The 17,216-nt window shown below is 42.9% G+C and overlaps 1 long non-coding RNA gene across 1 annotated transcript in view; it reads right to left on the minus strand.

Annotated features, from left to right (window-relative positions):
• LOC146857406 (uncharacterized) overlaps positions 1-14,042 on the minus strand; it is a 333,949-nt gene extending 319,907 nt beyond the window's left edge. Inside the window, exons 1-2 of the long non-coding RNA XR_014979576.1 lie at positions 14,000-14,042; positions 13,757-13,884 (exon numbers count right to left, since the gene is read on the minus strand). This is a non-coding gene — a long non-coding RNA (uncharacterized LOC146857406). The remainder of the gene's footprint in view (positions 1-13,756; positions 13,885-13,999) is intronic.
• Positions 14,043-17,216: the final 3,174 nt, after the last annotated feature.

A 17,216-nucleotide genomic window follows, 5' to 3' on the forward strand; every position in this document is an offset into this window, starting at 1 on the left:
CTCTCACAGCTGCTTTTTTTTATGCCAGCCCGGCCAGCAGCAGCAAGTTTGTTTACTTTAAATGACCCTTCTCCCTTCATCAGAAACATTTGTCCCGCTAATTTAGCATCAGGATCGAAATGCAGCAGGCAGCTGAGTCCAAAGCGGGGGCAGTATCTTGGAGCATAACTGCCGGGGGCATTCACAGCTGGAGACATGCAAGGCAAGGGGGTACCATGCATGGAACCTCTTGCAAGCAGCCAGCCTGTCTGACAACATGGAGAAAGGTACTTTTTCAATCTCCCCACTCCTCTCCCCTTCTATGCATGTGTGCGCAATTTCTGCTGGAATCTTCATCATGTATCATTTAAAACTCTTGTATCTTTCTAACTCCCTTAAAGAGCTGCTCGTTCTGACCTGGATTTCCAGGGTGCCGTCTCGCCTCTTCCAATCACCGTGCCTTCCCTCCTGCTGATTTCATTTCTGTAAACTTAGCTGTAACAAGTTGGAGCCAGCCAGCAGTGCACATAGTTTAAATAAATGTTTGTGATCTGAACTTGTGCCTTACTTTAAGTGCTGCTTCGGCTGTGTTTCCCAGGAGCAACGTGTTAAAGCTGTGATTTTAGCACTTTTAAAAAGGGCGGATTTACTAGAAATAGTGGTATAACGTGCAAAGCAAAGGCTTCTTCTGTTCTCTCTCCGCCCTCCCCCTTTGTGGAGTTGCTTGATTGCTACTCTTGAGAAACTATTGACCCTAACAAAAATAAAAACAGCCTCCTTTTAAAAGAAAACACAGCTGCTGCTGCTACACCAGAAAACGGGGAACAACCTTTACAACGCAACTTTTACAACGCACTACACTTACAACGCATTTTTTACAACGCACAATCCATTACAATGCATGACATTACAACGCATGACACTACAACGCATTTTTAAAAACTACCTTTACAACGCATTCCATTACAACGCATACTACCATTACAACGCATAACATTACAACGCATAATATTACACTACACTATCCAACACTTACCCTACTGTTGCACCCCCTGGAGTTAGAATAGTAATTTTTACCCCTATACTATCCAACACTTACCCTACTGTTGCACCCCCTGGAGTTAGAATAGTAATTTTTACCCCTATACTATACAACACTTACCCTACTGTTGCACCCCCTGGAGTTAGAATAGTAATTTTTACCCCTATACTATCCAACACTTTCCCTACTGTTGCACCCCCTGGAGTTAGAATAGTAATTTTTACCCCTATGCTATCCAACACTTTCCCTACTGTTGCACCCCCTGGAGTTAGAATAGTAATTTTTACCCCTATACTATCCAACACTTACCCTACTGTTGCACCCCCTGGAGTTAGAATAGTAATTTTTACCCCTATACTATCCAACACTTACCCTACTGTTGCACCCCCTGGAGTTAGAATAGTAATTTTTACCCCTATACTATCCAACACTTACCCTACTGTTGCACCCCCTGGAGTTAGAATAGTAATTTTTACCCCTATACTATCCAACACTTTCCCTACTGTTGCACCCCCTGGAGTTAGAATAGTAATTTTTACCCCTATACTATCCAACACTTTCCCTACTGTTGCACCCCCTGGAGTTAGAATAGTAATTTTTACCCCTATACTATCCAACACTTACCCTACTGTTGCACCCCCTGGAGTTAGAATAGTAATTTTTACCCCTATAATATCCAACACTTACCCTACTGTTGCACCCCCTGGAGTTAGAATAGTAATTTTTACCCCTATACTATCCAACACTTACCCTACTGTTGCACCCCCTGGAGTTAGAAAATTAATTTTTACCCCTATACTATCTAATACTTACCTTAAATGCAATTTAATATTATGCGTTGTAATGGTATGCGTTGTAATGGTAGTATGCGTTGTAATGGAATGCGTTGTAAAGGTAGTTTTTAAAAATGCGTTGTAGTGTCATGCGTTGTAATGTCATGCGTTGTAATGGATTGTGCGTTGTAAAAAATGCGTTGTAAGTGCATGCGTTGTAAAAGTGTGCGTTGTAACGACATACATCCCCAGAAAACACGCCAGGCTGGTTTATTTAGTCTTTGCACTGTGCATTTCATTAAAATGTTTAAATGAAATTTATTATTAAAAACTTGTATCTTTGTAATTTCCTTAAATAGCTGCTTGTTCTAACCTGGAATTCCAGGACGTCGTCTCGCTTCTTATGATTGTTGCATTCCTTCTGCTTATTTTATTTGTTTATACTTAGTTGTAACTAGTTGAAGCCACCATTGCTCAGAGTTTAAATACATTTTTGTGTTCTATAAAGTATAATAGCACAGCTATTTTAATATGCTTTAGTACTGCTTGCTTTTACCTAGTGTTACACATATAGTGCGCAGAGCACTCTTCGTGTCAAACATGCAGTGTGCACAGCACAGCGTGTGTTAATTAACCACGCCGCATTCAGTGCATCTGTAAACAAAATTCCAATATTTATGTGCTTTGGTACTGCTCACCGTATTATGCAGAGTTAAACATAAAGCTCCCACAGCAGTCTCCTTGTGTGAGAAATGTAGCGCTTGGTGCATGCCATTTGTTAATCACAGTGTGTTAAACATACAGCACCCAGAGCATTGTCCTTGTGTCAGTTATGCTACTGGTTAGGGCCAGCCCCTCAGCTTTACTCCCCTCCACTCAATGCAACTCTGCTTTACTCCCCTACACTCTGCTTTACACCCTCACACTCTGCTTTACTCCACTCTGCTTTACTCCCCTCTGCTCTACTCCACTACCCTCTGCTTTACTCCACTCTGCTTTACTCCGTGCCACTCTGCTTTACTTCCCTCTGCTCTCCTCCACTACCCTCTGCTTTACTCCATGCTACTCTGCTTTGCTCCACTCCATTCAATGCAGCTCTGCTTTACTCCCCTCTGCTTCACTCCCCTACACTCTGCTTTACTCCCCTACACTCTACTTTACTCCAGACTGCTTTACTCCATGCCATTTTACTCCGATCAGCTCTACTCCACTACACTCTGCTTTACTACACTCTGCTTTACTCCATGTCATTCTGTTTCACTCCATGCCACTCTGCTTTACTCCCCTCCACTCAGTGCAGCTCTTCTTAACTCCCTTACAATCTGCTTTACGCCATGCTGCTTTACTCCATGCTACCATCTGCTTTACTCCACTCTATTCCACTTTGCTTTACTTCATGTCACTCTGCTTTACTCCACGCCACTCTGCTTTACTCCACACCACTCCAATCAATGCAACTTTGCTTTACTCCACTCTACTTTACTCCACTCAACTCCATTCAAAGCCACTCTGCTTTACTCCACTCCATTCAACACCACTCAGCTTTACTCCACACCACTCTGCTCCACCCCGCTTTACTCCACAGTGCTTTACTCTATGCCACTCTGCTTAACTCCGCTCCACGCCACTCTGCTTCACTCCACTCCTTGCTGCTTTACTCCACTCCATGCCACTCTGCTTTACCCCACGCCACTCTGCTTTACTCACCACTCTGCTTTACTCAACGCCACTCCATTGAATGCCACTCTCCTTTACTCCACACAACTCTGCTTTACTCCACACCACTCCTCTAAATGCAACTCTGCCTTATGCAACTCTGCTTTACTCCCCTACACTCTGCTTTACTACACTCTGCTTTACTCCACTTCGATTTACTACACGTCATTCTGTTTTACTCCATGCGCCTCTGCTTTACTCCACGCCACTTGGCTCAACACCACCCTGCTTTACTCCATGCCACTCTTCTTTACTCCCCTCCACTCTGCTTTACTTCACTCTACTTTACTCCTCTCTGCTCTACTCCGCTACACTCTGCTTTACTCCATACTTCTTTACTCCCTTACAATCTGCTTTACTCCATGCTGCTTTACTCCATGCTACCATCTGCTTTACTCCACTCTATTCCACTTTGCTTTACTTCATGTCACTCTGCTTTACTCCACGCCACTCTGCTTTACTCCACGCCACTCCAATCAATGCAACTTTGCTTTACTCCACTCTGCTCTACTCCACTCAAAGCCACTCTGCTTTACTCCACCCCATTCAATGCCACTCAGCTTTACTCCACACCACTCTGCTCCACATCGCTTTACTCCACTGTGCTTTACTCTATGCCACTCTGCTTAACTCCGCTCCACGCCACTCTGCTTTACTCTACTCCATGCTGCTTTACTCCACTCCACGCCACTCTGCTTTACCCCACGCCACTCTGCTTTACTCACCACTCTGCTTTACTCAACGCCACTCCATTGAATGCCACTCTCCTTTACTCCACACAACTCTGCTTTACTCCACACCACTCCTCTAAATGCAACTCTGCCTTATGCAACTCTGCTTTACTCCCCTACACTCTGCTTTACTACACTCTGCTTTACTCCACTTCGATTTAGTACACGTCATTCTGTTTTACTCCATGCCCCTCTGCTTTACTCCATGCCACTCGCCTCAACACCACTCTGCTTTACTCCATGCCACTCTGCTTTACTCCCCTCCACTCTGCTTTACTCCACTCTACTTTACTCCTCTCTGTTCTACTCCGCTACACTCTGCTTTACTCCACTCTGTTTTACTCCACGCCACTGTTTTACTCCATGCCACTCTGTTTTACTCCACTCTGCGTTACTTCACGCCACGGCTTTACTCCACTCCACTCTGCTTTACTCCGCTACTCCTCTCCACTCCGCTTTACTCAACTCCACTCTGCTCAATGCCATTCTTCTTTACTCCACGCCACTGCTTTACTCCACTCCACTCTGCTCAATGCCATTCTTCTTTACTCCACGCCATACTGCTTTACACCACGCCACTCTGCTTTACTGCACACCACTTTGCTTTACTCCATGCCACTCTGCTTTACTCCACTCTGCTTCACTCTGCTCCACTCAGCACTGCTCCACATCAGCATCACTACAACACCAACAGTGCAGCCCCACATCAGCACCAGCACAGCCATACCACAGCCGCAATTCAGCACCAACAAAGCACAACTTCAACATAAGTGATGCACTACATCAGCATAAACTAAAACAACATCAACACAAAGCCAGCTCAACATTACAAAGCAACACAGCCGCACAGCAGCCACACTGCCCTACAACATAGCTTAAAACAAAGGCCAAACCAAAACATTTGGCTAATCACTTATAAGGTCCCAAAGGCGAGACCTATTGGCTATGCCAGTGCTTGTTATGAGACTGAATGCTGTGTCAGTGGACCTGATTCACCAGTGATGAGCGGACTTGTGCTGCACGAAGACACCTGCCGACCGAAACTGCCCATTCCCTTGCACTGAAATGTAAGTTTTCATTAAATTAACCACCCTTTAGGCTGCCTTCGGTGTGTTTGTTAGGTACATGCATGTGCAGTGGGAAGAGAGTAGCTGCGTTGTCCCCAGATTGACAGTTTAGCCATCTGACATTAGCACTAATCTGTCTGTGCACAGCTAGTACTTTGTGTGGTGCCCCTGATTTTTTTTTTATTATGTCTCTTGAATGTTTGTTATTTGTATAGTGCTTTGACATGGAAAGGCCTCATGGTGCTTGCTAGTGTCCAAAGCCAGGCCAATTTATTCAGTGCATAATATTTAGACATATTTCAGCACAATAGATATGTCTATTACAGATTTCGAAGTTTAAATATATTAGCCTTTAACCTGATTTTATGAGAGAGAAAATTCTTTAGTGCAGGAGCTAAAATTGAAGACATTGTATCTTCAAAAGATGTTTTCCTAAATTGTGGATTGAGTAACAGGTACTTTGAGCTAGAGCTAAGGGATCAGGTGGAAATGTAAGGTGGCATCTTATTTGATAGAGGATGGAGCTGGAGGGTAAAGTGTTTTATAAACCCAGCAAAATGCTATACGTTTTAGGCAGCAGTGATCAGGTAACCAGAGAAGATTGTGGCTAGAATGACAGACTTCATCAAATTTGGGAAGCCCGTAACAAGCCATACTGCTTCATTTTGCAGTCTCTGGATGTGGCAAGCTGAACTACCCTGATGCCCTTCAGTATTCTAAAGGCGTGGAAATTTATGAGTTAGTAAACTGCGCTTTAGATGTAGGGAGTATCTGACATGTCTTTCCAGGACTTTAGCAATTTAAAAAAGCAGTAGAAAGCCATGGCCTTATCCTGTTTTCGTCACTTGAGCACTTGTGGAACATTTATGCCCACTGAATAACTGATCTCCAGCCTGCTGACTTATCTTGCGGAAGACCACACAGTGCATTGAAAGAGATCCAGCCAGAATGTGAACTCGCCACTGATGTCTCCATAAAGAATTCTATACCCTCCTGAAAAACCTCCGTCCGTGTTGGCAGAAGCAATTTTTTAATGGCATAACAGAACTCAAAATACAAAATTACACATTGTTTCTGCGGTTGCACTGCCTTGCATGGTTGTATGTTTGTTCATCGAAAATAGCACTTCATCAAAGTACCGGTGCAGGAAAGGCACTATATTGAAATTACAGCTACAGAGAATGCCACTATCATAGATGCAGTCCCAATCCTAAATCTAACCCTAAATTTAATATGTACTAATCATACTCTTACCTTAATACAATAGATTCACCCTTACCCTAAATCGAATCCCTATCTTAACCATATAATGTACCCTTAAGCTTTCCCAAAGATTGTCATCCCCCTTACTATAAACCTCAACCCAATACTCATGCTACCCTAAATGTAACATATCCCTATTCCTAACCCTAACCATTACCCTTAAAGTTACCTTAATTTGAATCCTATCCTAATCTAATCTCTGACCCTAACACAAACCCTAATATTATCCTAACACCAATCATAAACCTAACCCAAATTGTTGCCCCAACCATAACCCTCACACTACCTCATACCCTTAAGCTAACACTAACACTGACCCTCAATCGTACCCTATTTAATGCACCAGAATCCTCTTTTGTAGCGTTCTCAGCAGCAGTAATTTAGATGTAGAGTTCCTGGTGTAGGGACATATCAATTGTTGTGGTTTCTTTGGAGCATAGATGCTGGAAGTAGGGGTGCAGGAGGTGCTGCAGCATCTCCAAAATAACCACGCCGGAGTTAGAAAGTGAATGTGGAATAAACCTGCTTTTAAATGTTGTTTTTATCTTGTTACATTTGCTGTGTGCTCAAAGACAAAGGTCTTCTGACAGATTGCTGCTCAGTCTTTTATCATGAAGATCAGTGTTTACTTTTCTTTCTCAGACTGTAAAGTGAGAGGGTTTTAAAAAATGTATTATGTGACAATCTTGCTGGTGTGAAAGTAAAGGCTGGAGTATGCCATTTCTTCGAACATACAACAACAATACCTATAAATGGACTGTACACATATATCAAAATATACCAGCAGTTAAGAAAGCTCAAGTGAAACACTTTTTTTCTATTTATGAAGTATGATGGAAACAAAGATTTTGATCGGGTCAGAACAAATCAGGACACTTTATCTAGTGTTGCACAAATGACCAAAATTTGCTGAAGCTAATTTCCACACATTATCATTTGAATGCTGTATAGTTTTAACAGTACAAGTGTATGTCTTTATAAATTTACTAGCCATTTCAATGGAAATGTGCTATCAGTAAATGACTGTGTGCTACCACCTCATGCTTTAGAGATATATTTGCAACAGTGTGCTCCAAACTGCACCACCAACTCCATGCCACACCCTTACCACTCTCCTGCTGAATGTGCGTGGCACATTTGTTACACTTGTTCTTTGTGAAAGGCTTGGATTTTTCATAATCCATATGACTTCAGTGACGTCACACTGATGGCAGAACCCCCATTCTGAAACTTGTTCCAGCACCACTGCTTTGGAGTGAGGGTGCATCATCTCATGCTTCTTTGTCCTCAATCGATACCATTTATTAATTGTGTTCATTTTATTTTAGGCCTCTGGTGTAAAGCTGCACTAGCTGGAAGGATCAGTGGAGCACTTCACAGATAAGTAGTACTTTATTTAGAAGCATCTCAGATATGGCCATCGCACATAGAGTGTTGGCTAGAGGGGCTGGTTGAAATCTGATTACACTCACTCAGCGGAATGTGATCAAAGTGGGTGGTGGTAACATTACTGAAACAGCATTAACACTCCCCATTTTGCTTCACACGCATTTATAAAAAAAATACATGTGTTTGCATTGCTTATATTTACAAATTGAAACAGAAAGAGTTAAAATGATCTGCTGAGAATCCTACTATGCCACTCTACTCTATGCCACCCCACTCTGCCTTACGCCACTCCTGTACAAAGCGGCTAAAAGACATTGGCAAAGTCAATAGCTCCCACAAGAATATAGCATGTTACAATGCATGCGAATACATTGCATGTTATCACAACGCGGTCGTTACAACGACTGCGTTGTTAGTACGCAATAGCTTTATATCGCAAGTCATTACAATGACTTGCTGTAGGGGGCGCGCTGGACTTAGGAATAGTATTGTTTACTATTCCTACTACAGTTTGCGCAACAGCAGGGAAGGTGTTGGATTTTATATCCAATGCCTTTGCGTCCCCTACAGCAAGTCATTGTAATGACTTGCGATGTAAAGGTATTGCGTACTAACAACGCGGTCGTTGTAACGGGCGCGTTGTAATAGCACTGTGTTAAGGAAACAGCGTTGTAAACGCTGTTTCCCCCTCCCACATAGGTGAGAGCTATTAGCTTTGCCTTTGCTTGTTAACATTCTATGCCATATTTCCTAGCAAATATAGGGGCAGATTTATTAGAAACTAACGCAGCGCAGTGCCGCAAGTCATTTTGCAGCGCCGCGCTGGGTTAGTTTCGAAGCAGAGGGATGAGACATATTTACAACAATATGTTACATCTCTGTACTTCCCCCTGCGCTGGCGCACAAACTGCTGCCATGCGCTGGCAGAGGCACCCTTGCACCATAGTGCAAGGATGCCTGCGTCTTGGGGACATTGTTTATGTGCAGTAAGGGGCACCTTCCCGCACAAAAACAATAAATTTCCTCTTCCAATGCGTGCTGGAGAATGCAGCATGCATTGAAAGAGGAAAAAAACTAGGAGAAATGAAAACATTTCTCCTGGTTGCACCTAACTACGCCACCCATAGGGTGGCATAGCATTCTGACGAATTTCCAGATTTACGATTGCTCGTAAATCTGGAAATTCATCAGTGGACATGGGTGTTGCGTGGGAACACCCACAGCAACACCCATGTCACGCCCCTAACACCAATGTGTTGCGTGCAAAGTGGCGATATTTACAGGCACTGGTAAAGTCACACAGGGTGGGTTTATGTGTGCTCATAAATATCACTCAGTAGGTTGCAACGCTGGTGCGTCACGCAACGTGACGCACCGGCGGCGCAAGGTGCTAGTAAATCTGCCCCAGAGTTTTTCCGACCAATGATGCTGCCTTTGGAATCCTGTAGTCTGTGCCAATCAGGGTCTTATACTTCCGTGCAATTTACCCTAACCACATTTCCTCGAATTTATAGGGCACAAGTCGGGGTTGAAGCAGGTGGACAGAGTCCCCTCTCTGCATAAAAGAGATTCCTTTCCCCTTAACCCATGCTGAGAGATGTCACCTTGTGGCCCAGCACTGCAACTGCCTACGTTTTCAAACGCTGTGTGCTGTAACCTTGGCCTCATGATGTTTACAAAGCTCCACCTCACTCACAGTTTCCCCTTTAATTGTGAGCATGGCCAAGAAGGGTTATGATTTAATCTCTAATTTAAGGAACAGAGAACTTGATACTAGTAAACCTAACATTGCTAAAAGTCATGCACGGTTGAAGCAATTTGAGGGGAGAGGATGTGGCCTTTTGGCTACAGCGATCGGCCTTGAAGTTGGGAAACCGGGTTCCAATCTCGGCAGGACGCTTCAACATCCTGTGATTCTGGGCAAATCACTTAATCTCCCCGTGCCCAACAAAAATGAATGTGTCCGTCTGTAACGCAACTGGTGCTCATGTAACGCTCTCTGATACCTTCGAGTCAAGTTCGCGCTATACAAAACTCCGAACAAAAACGTGTGCTTTGCAACTGAAAAAAAGAATGCTAGAAAGAAACAATTACAAGTTCAATGTTTTAGAAATACACCCACCACATTTTGGACAGTCACTGAATGTTTAAAAATGTAATTTCAAAGTTCCACATGTGTGTATAAACTAGTCACTTTCTGTCATGGGCTACAAATTGATATATGGGAAAAAATGCATGCATTATAAAACCGATAAAAGTTTGTTTCCCATTCTTTTGTTAATTTAATGTGTTGTTTTGTAAAAATAGGCCCTTGACCTTTTAAGTAAGGTTTATTAGAATAGAAGGGCATGACACCACTTTGTGTGACGTCACGTCGGGCGACTGATTGTGAATGGTATATAAGTAGTCACTCCCACTATTTATATCAGGTCTTCTGCCCTGCTTTTATATATCTTGAATGTTGGACTTTCTGAATACATGGATAATATCTGCCACCCTCGCGCTCTTTATTGCCATACAGGCATTGACAAATTATTTCTCCATAACTATATTCGATTTTCCAGCTGCTCCGCTCCCGCTTGTTTTGCTGATTTCCCTAAAGTTTCCTCGCGCGCAGTTGTTTGATTCACTTTTCACTCCCTCCTAGCGGTTCCGAGTCGCGAGCCACGGCGACAGGCGGTCATTAGATGTTGTTAGGCGCTAATAAAAGCACTTAGGAACTTTCTTCAGGGGAAGCCGGTTGCAGAACAACAGCCGAGCCCATTACTTCTGGCTTGTGCTATGAAAAACAAGCTGCATGCAAAATTTATGATGTCTTCTTTTAGCTGCCTTATATTTTATTCTCTTTCATTTGTTCCAAAGAGCTTATTTTAGCGCCGGCCAATGTAGCTTGTTGACAATTAAATAGTTTATACCAACAAACTACAGCCCTAGGAAAAAAGAACACATTAATTGTGCTGTTGTCTGTAAGAAGAGGGTGAGGTGAGGCTTGCGTTCCAAAAAAATACTTTTGATTTCTACAGGAAGTTTTTGATGAATTTGAACCACTAATTTGAACCTATCTTCTCATCTCATGGAAAGTACTGTAATTGACACTGAAAAGAATTTTTTTTAACAAATGTGCCCATATCCTTGGTTTTTCACCAACACTATTAACTTTCAACTCATTGCTTTACTTTGCATGTTTTTAGTTTATATAAAGAATCATTTTTTTGCTGTTTTTAATCACAGCCTTCGAGTTTCCAAAATGTTTGGGTTGTGCAAGTGACATCACAGGCTCCCTGATCCATGATGACACAACCATTTCAGTTCTCACTCTGTCTAATCCCTAATCGTGGCTGAGGAGTTAGGGAAAGAGCATGCACTGGAGTTACAGACATGAACAGGGCTCATTCACCTCTGCTTACTTCCTGTGCCTACCACTGCCAAGAGTACCAAAAGGCAGACAAGTAATAGGGGCTACTGCCTCCGGCTGGACACCTCTAATTCAAGACCATGATTTTATTATATATTCCAGTAACAATCCTATGGCAGGAGTTTAGCTTCTCTGGGCTTGGGGCCATATTTGAATTCACCATATTGGTATGACACATTCGAGCCATACCTTCACACAGCTGCATTGATATTGCTACATTGCCACTGTTAGGGTTAAGATCAGTGTTATGGTTAGGTCTGCGGTGAATGGAACGGTTAGGCTAGGGCCTATGTTTAATATTATGTTCCAGGCTGATGATAGTTTGGGCAAGTTTTAATGTGTGAGGTATGGCTTAGGCTGTGGGTTATGATAAGTGAAGTGCTAGACTTCGACTCTCATTACTAGTGAGAATGGGATTACCATTTCCAGGAATCTAACAACTCCGTTAATAAGGCCGGAGCTCGCGGAGTGCAGAAATCTCTGTTCCGCGTAGTGCAGTGGTGTTTTTTCTCCGCTCGCGAACGTTAAGTAGCATAGCGAAACTCTGTCAGAATAGGATTAGGGTTTGGTTTAGCTTTAGGATGAGTTTTATGGCTACATTTAAAATTGCATTCAGGGAAAGGTTTAGGGTTGGAGTTAGAATTAGACTTTTGGTTAGAGTAAGGTGAGGGTCAGTGGAAAGGTCAAAGGAGTTATTCTGAAAATATGGTATTGATATGCTATATAATTACATGACGTGCATACCAATTCAATGCAGTGATAGGCTGTTGTAGTGGTTTCTGTTAGTGGTATACGCTATGTAATTATTTAGCAATTTTATAGAGTACAACTATACATATAAAGTTACTAGCAAGCTCTATAAATAATGAGAGAGATGATGCATCTATTTTAAAAGAACCAGTAAAACTGATCAATTTTGATAAACTTGGGACCATATTTAGACCCTGGCTGGTGGCCTACTATCCATCAGGGTGGAGGAGATTATCTCCTCCACCACCTTAGTTGGTCTGCCACCTGCCAAATTACGAGATCACTGCCAACTCTGCAGTGATCTCTGTGCCTTCACATAAGCCCCCACTACAGGACTGTGAGTTTGTTTCTGAAAACAAAAAACTAATGGGATCCACACCCTAGATGTTTTCTCCCCGGGTGAAGGGGTCATTATTTTATTTTTCTGTCCATCATCAAAAGGTTTATGCTAGCGGTGATGGTCAGAAAAAAGGGCATCAGCCCATCTGCTCTGAAGAGGGGAACTATCTGATGCCCTTATTCTAAGGGCCCTTACGCCGTTGGACCATCAGAGTGAGTTTTCAGATTGCAGTGGCGGGGAAGCATCATCCGAAAACTGACAGCCCATCCACCTCGGAATAGAGCAGGCAGGCCAAGGGTTTGATGGACAGTGTACTCTGTTGCACTTATGACACAGTACCCTGTCAGCCAAACTCTAAATTAAGCCATATGGGAGGTAGAGAAGACTGAACCCCTTAACTGCTGGGCCATTCTCGTCCAATGCTGAGCCCTTTTTTGGCTATTTGGGATAGTTTGCATTTAGGGCTGCATAACTTTTCTTCTAGACATGGTATCCATGCCAAACGTGCATCCTTTTTTCCAACATCCTGGGGATTCTAAAGGTATCCAGGGTTTCTGGATTCACCTAAAGACGATCGAGAAAATAGGCAAAATACAGCTACATTTTGAGTTTTGGGAGAAAAATAGGAAAAAGTGTCTGTTTTTTCCCCCCTAAAAATGGCATCAACAAATGGTTTGCTGTGGTAAAGTCGCCATCTTCCCAGCTTTCAGGAACATGCAGAGCTGAATAAAAAAAACAATTTTTTTACCACAGTTTTAGCATTTTTCAAAGAGGTAGCCAATGTGTCCTATTTTATGTGCTCTTAACCAATTTCCAGTTTGTGCTGGAAACCAGTGTGAAACACATGGGTGTTCCAGGGGAGCTATACATTTCTGAAAAGTAGGCAAAATTCTGAATTCAGAAAGGCATCATGTGTAGAACTCGCACGTTTTTCCCAAAGAAACTTAGGGGCATATTTAAAAGCCGCTATTGCCACCACAGCGTTACCTTTTCTAACGTTATGGTGGTGACAAGGGCTTCGCCTAATTCACAAGGCAGCGTTAAGCGACTTAACGTGGCTTAATGCTGCCTCGTAAATACGGGAGCCTCAGCGACTCGAGACACCAGTGGACACCGCACACGAATGTGGCGGCCCAGTGCAGATCTCAGCGCTTCTCTTGCCATATTCACTTGAATATTCACTAATCAACGGTATCCATTCCCAGACCTACGCAGTGGATCGGGGATTTCCGCCCTGCCACTCACCCATTCCAGTATTTTACTGGTGGTCCCTTGGACAGTGCTAACTTACCTGAATCCACACAGACGCCTCTCCTCGCTGTGCCTCACCCGTGGTTCCTTCACTCATGCCGGTACCTTGTTCTTTTGGGCCAGTCCTACCATTATCTGTATTCATGCAGACGCCACGATGCGCCTTACCTGTTGAAGAAATAAAAACCTTCTCAGGGGTTTCACTGATACACCTGGTCCTTTTAAACCAACAAAGAAGAGATTGGCACAGAAGCTGTAATATAAAAACAATGCATTTATTAACCTCAGATGAGGGAGACTACATCACACAGTACCCTCAGGCAACGGTAGGAGGCATTCTAAGGAGTACAGAGAACAGGGGTCTTATATAAGATTAGGTTACATTAGTCAGCATAAAACCAAGGGGAGGTCCTGGCACATACAAGAATACTTACTGACTAATATGGCTATACAGAATTTGCTTGCTCAACAAAGTGGGAGGAGAGATATTTCTCCTTACATCAGCAAGAATAGCCTGACAGTTATAACATAAGAGCAGGTGCATTCTACTGGCTAGGCCTTTCTGAGCATGTGCGAGGTTCTGGAAGAGGGAAAAAGCAAATGGCTAACACATAGCTAACTAAAATGGCTGCCGGGAACAAAATGGCTTTCAGCTCATGCTAACAGATTCCTGCAATCTTTAACACCGTGATCCCTACTCACGCCGGTACCTTGTCTCCTCTCTGGGCAATCCTGTCTGCCCCCTGCTACTTGCGCCTTTTGACCTACAGCACCTCAAAAATTGGCAACCCGGTCCTGAAGATGGTCCTAAATTAATAGGATCGAAACACTGTCGACCGATTTATCAGCGCAACTTACGGCGCACATTCAACTTCATAAAAAGTCTAAAACCGTGTACAATCACTTTAAATAACTATTTTTGTTGAACCACTGATCCTTGTATATATTCTTCATCACCTTGTCACCTTGCGCCTTTTGCTGTTAGTTTCACTTGTCACTTGCGCCGTCACTTTTTATGTCACGAGCACAACGTGCACCAAGTCCCTTTGGGTTGGCTTTGCAATTTATGCTCACAGTGCTGATACAACTGTTCTGTGTAAACTGTGATTTCAAATATATGATGCCATGAGCACTTTTGAACAAACTGCCAGGAGTCTCCCTCTTTCCTTTCTGTAATGTTGTATACATACATGGGTATTTGCCTTCCTCCTTGAATCCGGTTGAGACATTGTTGCTAATTTATGCTTACTTACCCAGATCTCAACCTGGTCTATGGGTTATACTCCTGTTGTCATTTACTACTACTCTACTGACTTGTAAAAAAGGCACCCTTTCACACTATACTTAATGCAATGGGTGTTGGGGTGGGCATTCCACTGCAACACCCATTGATTTTGACGCTGTCCCATATTTACAAGGGCGTTACAACAAACAATTTGTTTGTTGTAACGCTTTTCGCCCTAAGTGGGATGGGTATTCCCAGACGTGGGACCCGTGCTCAGTACGCCACTGGAGTCAAGCTATCCTGGCTGATGACGGCTGATAGCCAGAAACCGGTCCTAGGATGCTTGATTCCGGTCCAGGGAAGACATGGCTTGGCAGTTCGGGCTGGACTGTTCCCATGAGGCACAGGGTCAAGACTGATTTGCATATGGCCATGTCTGAACTGGGGTGGCGTAGTGGGCAAAAGAACGATGGATTTAACCCAGATCTCTTGACTGGGGGAGAATGTCTGCATTGTCAGCATTCCGTCCATCATTTGTTTGTTGTAACAATATTTACAAGGGCAGAACAAATATTGGGCAGTGACAAAATTAAGACCAGGCAAAATCTGGTCTTAAACATGTGCAACGAGGAGAAATGTTTAATATCTCCTCATTTTGCTGTTTCTATTGTGCTGCATTCTGTAGCACACATAGAAACAGCAAAATGCCATTGATTGTGTATGTGTAGGAAGGGTCACGTTTTGCAACTTCTATGTGTGCTGCATTAATTTTATCAACGAGCTTCAGAAACTTCCTTGGGTTATAAAAACACAAATGGCGTTATTTCAATATGGGTTAAAGAGGATTAAAGACAAGATGGTCAATCACAGCATCCTAATTATTTTCCTGATCTTACTGATTTGGCACACTGAACTGTAGAAAAGACAAGGGGATGGAAGGAAGTTTCAAGTAGATCATTCTTTACTAGCTAAAGTCTTTTCATCTTCTAATTCCTGTGGAACATTTGTCACATGAAGATACTATGCAAGTTGGAACAGTGAGAGGAGCCTTGCTTGAAAGTCAGAAGGAGTGTAAGATGCCCAGAAATAAGTGGGGCATTCAAAGTGATTACTGGGTTGCCTGAGGACCGTGATACCAAGGTCTGTTTTCTCACCAAATTCTCAAGGCGCAATTGGTCTTATTTCAGACCCTGAGCGGGATCCATTGTACTACAATATCTACAGAGATGGGGGTTTCTCAATCTGTCAAGGACTCTATGCTGAGAAGGCATGTCAAGTGCCCTTCTAGATCACCTAAAAAAAGGTGACTCCTTCCAGTAGACACAGTGCCACACTGTACAGAATAATATACATAACGGTTGAGAAGTGTCTCCTTTAGAGGGTCACAGTTTAGAGAACAATCCTCCTTTGGCAATATTAGTAAACCTTAATGAAAGTTGATGATAGAATTGGTGAAAACAGGGTACCAAATTCTTCCTGAACATACAGGTGGGGAAAAGTGTAGAAACGGATGAGCCACAAAAAAATTCAACCTGCTAGAGGCAAAATCATGGACAGACATTCACAGCATTTGGTTGTAAAGTGTGATGCAAAATCAGGGAAGGAAATGCAGTGCATCACACCAGGCCTTTCCAAGAGCGCCTTATATATGCTTGACAGGAAATGACATTATAGGAAGAAACTCAATATCTAGGATTGAGATTCTCCAATAACCATCTTGGTAATGGCATTTACATGTTTTAACCCCACTACTCTTTGAAAGTTTGTGGGCTTCATTCTACCTTGAAGAAGAAACTTGAGTTTGACAACCAATGTGCCATGCATGTAGGAAATATGCCTTTTCTGCATGGTCACCCCATATTTTTCACCTTCTGATGGACCTTATATTTTATGTTGGCTGTAGAACTATGTGCATTTTACCCCTGCTAAGCAGTAGTAAAGTGCCTGTGTTTCCCCTTTAAACATGGACAATTTGGCATATTCATTGTTGGCACATTTAACTTACCTATTCGTCCCTATTATATGGTACACAATATTCCCAGGCCCTGGAAGTTATTTGCCACTAGTGGATTGCAACACCTATTGTGCCCTCTACTGCAGTGGAAGTACATACGTGACGTAAGGCCTACCAGTTTAGCCTGACTGTAGCATTGTAAAAACTGCAATTCAACCTGTCAAAATAAACCCTTTTGAAAGGTCAAACTCTCCCTTTTAGATGTTAATAAGTCACTCCTATGTTGGACTTGTCATCTACAAGGTAGAGTGCATGGTATTT

The sequence above is a fragment of the Triturus cristatus genome, chromosome 3_2, assembly GCF_964204655.1.
Source record: "Triturus cristatus chromosome 3_2, aTriCri1.1, whole genome shotgun sequence".
Classification (NCBI taxonomy): domain Eukaryota; kingdom Metazoa; phylum Chordata; class Amphibia; order Caudata; family Salamandridae; genus Triturus; species Triturus cristatus.